Source organism: Gopherus evgoodei, chromosome 1 (assembly GCF_007399415.2).
Source record: "Gopherus evgoodei ecotype Sinaloan lineage chromosome 1, rGopEvg1_v1.p, whole genome shotgun sequence".
NCBI classification, from domain to species: domain Eukaryota; kingdom Metazoa; phylum Chordata; order Testudines; family Testudinidae; genus Gopherus; species Gopherus evgoodei.
In genome coordinates this window covers 32,814,914-32,823,494 of record NC_044322.1, presented here as the reverse complement: position 1 = coordinate 32,823,494, position 8,581 = coordinate 32,814,914, and positions in this window count along the sequence as shown.

Below are 8,581 nucleotides of genomic sequence, written 5' to 3'. Positions count from 1 at the left end.
CATTACAGTAGAGAAGCATTTATAAAGACCAAATACATTCTAGCCAGCTTGTCCCTTTCTTCTATGTTCCCTTTCTTGGCTAACCTGCCAGTGAGATGCCCCTGCCCTCTAGCTAAACTGTCATCTTTTGCTTTCCCGTCTCCCACCATTGCACATATCAAGTGTCCTGGATCCCTCCCCTTCATCCCACCTCTATGGTAGCCTGTGATCCTTTTGATCTTCAAAATGTCAACATCATCCCAGGCATTCAATCAAAGATATTTACATAGGTATCCCCTTCAAGGGAAGATGACAATTGTTTCATTCATGAAATGTCCACAGAATGCTTTAAAGATAATTGCCATTGGGTAAACAGATTAGGTTCCAGCTTTTCCTCCAGTTACATAGATTTCTCCAGATGTTTCTCTGAAGCTGTATGCAACCTTTCAAACCACACTGGCATCCATCCACTGTCCAATTGGTTGTCTGGTGTTGGAGGAAATCCCTAGGGATGCTAATTAACCTCTTTTCAAATGTTTCCCATCCCTGACCAAAGATGTGAACTTGAAAATAGCTCACTGCCTGCCTGTTAAAGAGACAAGGCTTATATATTCTTTTAATTCCTTTTTTACCAGTTATTTTTTCTCTATATCAAATATTACATCCACAAATCTTTGCTAAAAATGTTGAGGTTGCAAAATCAGGCACTTAGTAGTTAGGAAATGCCAGAATTAAGGCTGCATGTGCAACTTTAGTTCGGCTCCCTTGTGCGTATGCATTATGGCACAATCTTTAATTAAATGATCATATATTGTGTTTTTTCCACAGGAGTCCTGCTCTCAGTTCTGATACCTCATCCCCAGCAGCTGGGAAAAGCAATTGCAGGGAAAGTCCTGTTCTGCCTTGTGCAGGCCTAGGCTGGACTCTGGAGCATAATCATTACAGATGAACACTTTGAGGAATTTAGCTGCCAAACTCTAACAAATCTTTACTGACCATGTACAAACTGGGATTTCAGAGGCCTATAACTTGACCAAATTTGAACGTGTCTTCACAGAGAGAGAGAGCAAAAAGCACATCCCTGACACCAGAGCAACATTCCCAACCCCTTCCTGAAATGTCAAGCCCTTGTTCCAAAGCATGGACGTGCTAGAGCTTCTCATGAAAATGGTTGTAAGGTTTTTGGGCTGTTTTTTTTTTTTTTTTTTTTTGACATGGACAAAACAGTGTAGTGTTACCTCTTTGATCTGAATGACTAACCAAAAATTTGGGGGGTTGTAAGTGTTCCAGTTGGGAATAGAAATTTACAATGAAGTCTGGTGTTTTCTTTGATGCAATTTTGTATTTTATAAGCAACATACAGTCCTTTTTCTGTGACTTCATAAGGAATCAAGTAGCAGGATACAAACAGTTCCCTTGTTTGTGGTTCCAAGCCTGCCTTTCCAGTCAACAATCTGTGCCCAAAAAGCATTTTCTGTTAGCTTTATCTCGAGGCTACATCACTGTGTTTCCATGCTGTATCTGCTTGGCTTTTTCGCTCTGCTGTTTTGCTTCTGTTTGCCTCTGCTTGTATAGTCTCTCTCTGTCCCCCCCAGACACACTCACATATGCAAAGATTGTGGAGCTCTTTCCTCAAAGTCCAAATTAATTGGATGGGATTGCACTCCCTCTTGTTTTGGGTGGGGCTTTTTAGCTATTGCTCAACTATCGTAAATGAGGGGTGGAGGTCAAAATAGTTTAGAAGAGGTTTAACCCAATCAATTTAACAGTATTTCCCCCTAACATTATTTCATAAACATTCCTTTGTTTTAACTGAAATTAAAATGAAAAACCTTAGCCTGAGGCACAACCCAATACCCCCCCCTTCCAACTAATGGACCAAAATAACTGAGAATCAAGTCCAGTCTGTCACATCAACCACCTTCCAGCCCAAAGAACAGCCAAAATCTCCCAAGGCAGACTTGCCATCCTACAAAATCTGGTCCCTAACATAGCAGATGTTGATAGGTAAACAGGGCTACTAGGATGTTCATAAAACTCCCAATAAGAAACAGAACACCTTAGCCACCTGTATAAAATCTTGTGCCCAGGAAATTTGTGGCATGTCTGCCTACACCCAGGCATTCAGAAATGGTAAAAATTGTAAAAATAAACACATTCAGGAGAAAAATACAAGCTCCCAGTAGTTGAGTAATGTCACACTCTCCCAGAAATGGCTCATGGAACCTGCTGGGAGTCATAAGGAAACAGCAAGGTCACCCACAAGTTTAATTTATTATTGGAAAGAAGGTGACAGGAGCAGCAACAAAAGCTTATACCAGCACAACTAATTCAGATCTTAATGTAAATCAAAAGCCAAAGCTACTTGTTATTTTGGATGGGAAATTTTTGTTGTTGCACATTTTACTGATGGAGACAAGGTTGATGCAAACTGTGTGTAATATGCCCTTAAGAAGAACTTATCATGATTTTAACACCTACCAGCAATGTTCCTTCCTCATTGCCAGTGCCACTCAGCCGCCATTAAAGCATTGTTTGAAGTTGCTATTCAATTAGTTTTCATGGGAAGCCAGTGCTTATATAGCTTTTGTTTCCTCTTTATCAAGTATAAAGTAGCATTTTACATTTTGTAACAAATACAGCTTGTATTTGAAATATTTTAGTTGTATAATCTGTTATTTCAGATATACTATAAGAAGAAAATATTTTGACCAACACTTAAGTGCTCATAAGAACTGCAATAGAAGAAGAGGAAAAGGAAACGAGTGAGGCTAGATGAGTGTAAATGCTTTCCCTCCTGGAGGGAGCATACGTCCCTCTGGAGATACATTTTCTTACTTTAGTTTTTTTTTAAATGCAGTCAATAGCCCTGATTCAAACCCTACCACCTTTGCACCTGCCCTTATTCTGGGGGCTGGTAGGGAATTTCCCATCAACTGGTATACATTTGAGTAGCTTCAGGGCTTCTTTAATTTACTCTCAGCTGTCTATGGCTTGAAGGGGGCATTTTGTCAGACGAGAGCAGTCAGCACACAGCTGGTCATACCCACTTCCTCAGTCATTTCACTGACACATTCCCTGTGCCAAGAGCTGTTTGCCATCCAGAAGTCCTTATTCCCTACTGACCAGATCCACTGGCTTTATGTCATAAGTGACTTAATGGATTTTAATGCAACAGGCAGCTGGGCCCAGTTTTATCATACATTTGATAGAAGTGTGCTGCCACATACAATGAAACTGCTGATAGTGGAGAAGCCGCCATGGAATAAATACAGCTGAACTAACAGCTTGTGTCTTTATTATTGCAGCAGTTCCCTAACTGTGAAAGACAGATTAAATTAAGGTGATGATCAGACTTCCCAGATTCAGGGAATATGCTGCTTTAGCAAGGCTGTCCTGGTATCCCAGCCTATTGAAACACGTTTTGTCCCAGTTTCAATCTAAACAGACATATGACCTCGGCCCATCTGCCAATGCACAGCTCCTCTTTCCCTGCAGCCACCCAACCCAAGCACATCAGGATAAACTAGGTGCAACTGTGCTGCGTCCTGGCATGATGGGACCTTCTACTCAACAGTGGAACTCTGATGTGTGATGAAATTAAGGCACCCCAAATCCAGGTGCCCACCAGATTGTAAAAGACCATGGTTTAGTGAATCTCACACCAGCGTGTGCACAATAGTTCACTTGACACTAGTCCTCTGCACAGACACAACTGGGCCATAAATTCATTGTTTGAAGAGGAAGAAAGAACACCAGGGGTCACTGCACAGGAGAATGTATGGTCTCCAGGAGGCTGGCAGGATCAACAGGACCGCATACTAAGGACACTAACCATCCAAAGCTCTATAGTGAAACGTGTTCACAGCCAACTCAACTCCCAGCTGCCAAGCTTGGCCATATACACTAGTGACTAGTACTTGTAATATAACCAGCCCCCTCACCCCACTTCACCAGTGAAAGACTTCTACATCCTCCCATAACAAGTCCTTTATATTAAGCTCTTTACTATTTGCATAGGCAGCTAGAGCTTTAGTTTATACCAGGGTAGATTGATTTAAATCAAAACAATTTAAAATCACTGATTTTAATAATAATTTATATCAGCAATCAGGAAACCTTGATTTGATCATCAATTTTAATCTTCTTGTGCATTTGTACTTTTAAGTTATTTTCCTAATGAAAAAGATGGATTCTCATTCATCAGTAACCATTAAAACATTATTTGCAACTAACTATAACTTTTCCACTATATTTGGTGCTCTTTTTTTGCTAACCAGGAGGACACATTATATCTGTGCACATTTATTTATGCAAATATATATCTTTACTTACATTTATTCAGATTCTTACTTTTACATATTTTATTATGTTAGAAAATGGTGAATGCTTCATTTCTTATTTACTAGAGTATGATTTATCTTTTCCTTGTGATTTGTATCAAATCCTCTTTAGATGGAAATTCATATTAAATTAAAATGCACAAAAACAACATTTTCATTTTTTATTAAATAAAACTACCTTGAAAGTGCTGATTACATAAGAGAAAGTTTATTAAAAGATGTTTTTACATTAACTGATTTGCTAAACAAAAGAATCATTATCTGTCATTAATTAATTGAACAGATTGTTTCTGGTCACCATGTCCTTCAAGTTTTTACAACTAGTAGATCTCATCCTCTCACATCTACTTTTTATTCATAGATTGGAAAAGGAAATCAAGCTTTCTTGCTTTTTCAACTCCAAACTGATTTCTTAACTTTGAATGACCTAATCATTGAAATGAACTAGTAGGATAAAGTATCAGAGGGGTAGCCTTGTTAGTCTGGATCTGTAAAAGCAGCAAAGAATCCTGTGGCACCTTATAGACTAACAGAAGTTTTGGAGCATGAGCTTTCGTGGGTGAATACCCACTTCCTCAGATGCATGTAGTGGAAATATATATATATGCTAGCAAGCAAGCTAGAGATAACGAGGTCAGTTCAATCAGGGAGGATGAGGCCCTGTTCTAGCAGTTGAGGTGTGAAAACCAAGAGAGGAGAAACTGGTTCTGTAGTTGGCAAGCCATTCACAGTCTTTGTTCAATCCTGAGCTGATGGTGTCAAATTTGCAGATGAACTGAAGCTCAGCAGTTTCTCTTTGAAGTCTGGTCCTGAAGTTTTTTTGCTGCAGGATGGTCACCTTAAGGTCTGCTATAGTGTGGCCAGGGAGGTTGAAGTGCCGACCGCTATGCCTACCTTCATGCCTCCAGTTTCCATCCCGGACACATCACACGATCCATTGTCTACAGCCAAGCACTGAGGTACAACTGCATCTGCTCTAACCCCTCAGACAGAGACCAACACCTACAAAATCTCCACCAAGCATTCTCAAAACTACAATACCCGCACGAGGAAATAAGGAAACAGATCAACAGAGCCAGACGTGTACCCAGAAGCCTCCTACTGCAAGACAAACCCAAGAAAGAAACCAACAGGACTCCACTGGCCATCACATACAGCCCCCAGCTAAAACCCCTCCAATGCATCATCAAGGATCTACAACCCATCCTGGACAATGATCCCACACTTTCACAGGCCTTGGGTGGCAGGCCAGTCCGTGCCCACAGACAACCTGCCAACCTGAAACATATTCTCACCAGTAACTGCACACCGCACCATAATAACTCTAGCTCAGGAACCAATCCATGCAACAAACCTCGATGCCAACTCTGCCCACATATCTACACCAGCGACACCATCACAGAACCTAACCAGATCAGCCACACCATCACTGGTTCATTCACCTGCACATCCACCAATGTAATATACGCCATCATATGCCAGCAATGCCCCTCTGCTATGTACATCGGCCAAACTGGACAGTCTCTATGGAAAAGGATAAATGGACACAAATCAGACGTTAGGAATGGCAATATACAAAAACCTGTAGGAGAGCACTTCAGCCTCCCTGGCCACACTATAGCAGACCTTAAGGTGGCCATCCTGCAGCAAAAAAACTTCAGGACCAGACTTCAAAGAGAAACTGCTGAGCTTCAGTTCATCTGCAAATTTGACACCATCAGCTCAGGATTGAACAAAGACTGTGAATGGCTTGCCAACTACAGAACCAGTTTCTCCTCTCTTGGTTTTCACACCTCAACTGCTAGAACAGGGCCTCATCCTCCCTGATTGAACTGACCTTGTTATCTCTAGCTTGCTTGCTAGCATATATATATATTTCCACTACATGCATCTGAGGAAGTGGGTATTCACCCATGAAAGCTCATGCTCCAAAACGTCTGTTAGTCTATAAGGTGCCACAGGATTCTTTGCTGCTTTTAGTAGGATAAATTGAACTGAAGAAAATATTCTCTTTACACCTGCAGGCTCGTTTAGCACTTCAGCAAGCTCTGCTTAGCCAGTGACTTGCAGCAGTTCAGTGGTCTGACTTTTTTTAAAACTTGACAGCAAACATGTTCTTCTTTATTTAATTTAAATGATTTTTTAGTTTATAAGAGCTTTAGGCCTTATGACAGCATATGTTGTCAGTTTCCAATTTAATTTAAATGAAAAAACCCCTATTTCAATTTTTAAATCTGTTTGTTGTTGTGGTTATTAAATAATTGATTTTATTCATCCTGGTTTATCTATTTAAATAAATAAATAGAAACAGAGGCGCTGACTTCCTGAGTTCTTGGGGAGGGGGAGGGGTGCTCCACCCCCACTCTGCCCTAGGCCCTTCTCTCACTCCACTCCTTGCCCCAAGCCTCCACCCCTGCCCTGCCTCTTCCTGCCCTTGCCCCACCCTGTTCTGCCCCTCCCCCACCTCTTTCTGCCCCTGCTCCTTCTCCCTCCCGCCTCAGCGCCTCCTTCATGCTGCTGAACAGCTGATGGTGGCAGGCGGGAGGCACTGGAAGGATGGGGGAGGAGCTGATTGGAGGGGTCTGCCATCAGGCAGGGGGAAGGGGAGGAAGCTGATCTGTAGGGCTGCCAGTGGTTGCTGGGCACGGACAGCCACTATTTTTTTTCTAAGGGTGCTCCAGCACCCCAATGAGTCAGTGCCTACGAATAGAAACATCAGTAAAGGATGTGGAATCAGGCTCTTTTATGGATCTGTGAAAGTCTAATTTTATTGCACCAAATTCCTGTGTGTATTATAGTTTGGACTTCTATTGAGACTTTCATCTAAGGATCTTCATTCACTTTTGGTTGGGTTACACCTCCATTTTATGTCTAACACAGCACTACATTCTGCAGATCCTGTATTTTTCACTGTATATAATAATGTGCCAGTTGTGTATGTAACTTATACTGGTATGTATATGCTTAAAACACAAGCAGATAAATAAAGGTACACTGGGGAACACACTAGAAAAATGTATTATAGGGAACAATTTTGCTTAGGCAGAAAGATCAACTAGATGACATAATACGTCTTTTCTCTATCTAATTTTATGATTGTGTTTGACTAAAATATCTGATTAGTCTAATTAAAAACATATTGATACAAAAGTGATCATTTCTTGACTATGGATGTGCCTTACTGCCCTACATTGGAACAGCTGTGGTTTCTAGTTTACAACAAGAATCACACATAGGTATCTGCAAAAGACTGCATTCTAAGGGACTTGACGATACTGATATTGTGGTAACGAAAGTTATCTGAAGAAGGCCTTTCACTATCAGATCTTAAGCCTCTTTCCTTATCACTTGGTTCATTTATGGCGTCCCATTTTACTTCATTCATATTTGTTTGATTGAAGATGCTGTACAGTTTAACAGCGGAGTCAATAACAACAACATGTAAATGATGACAACGTCAGAGACAACGTGTGTCAAGCTTATTCACATAGCTTTCAGACAGATGACAGCTCAGTGAAGTGGCTAGTATGCTGATTTAGTTTACTCGACTCTTGATGTCAGTAATTCTGCTGGAAAAGATAATTTCTTCATATGAAGTAAAAAGTTTAATTTATTTAATGGAATGAATTGTTCCATTCATTCTTTCCAAGTAGAAAAAGCTCCATAGAAAAGACCAGGGATGTGAATATGAATTCAGAACTCCTTCTGCTAAGAATGAATGTTTTTTTTTTAGCAAAGGTGATTATAAATAGAACCAACTTCAACATGCTAGTTACCATCAAAATATACCTGTATCCTCTACCTTTGTGTATCTGTGAAGAAATATGTCTACGATATTTATTTACATATAAAAAAAGGTATTTACAATAAAGAATGGTCCTTGAGTCAGATTCTGAATGATAGGAAGAAGGAATAGGAAATTAAAATATGTATGAATCCTTGTTTTCACTATTCTTCCATAATTAATAATATGCACACTTTGCATTTATATACTATATTTAATCCAATGATCCCAAAGCACTGCACAAGCATTGATGAATTTTGTAAATATTATTATACTCATTATACACATTGGTAAACTGAATCATAGAGAAGCTAAGAACCACAATTTCTAAATAGCCTACTAATTTTGGATGCCTCAGTTTTTGGGTATCAAACCTGAAACACCTGCATCCTGATTTTTAGAGGTGCTGAGCACCCACAACTCCAGCTGAAGTCAAAAGGGGCTGCAGGGTCACAGCACCTTAAATTAGCTATCT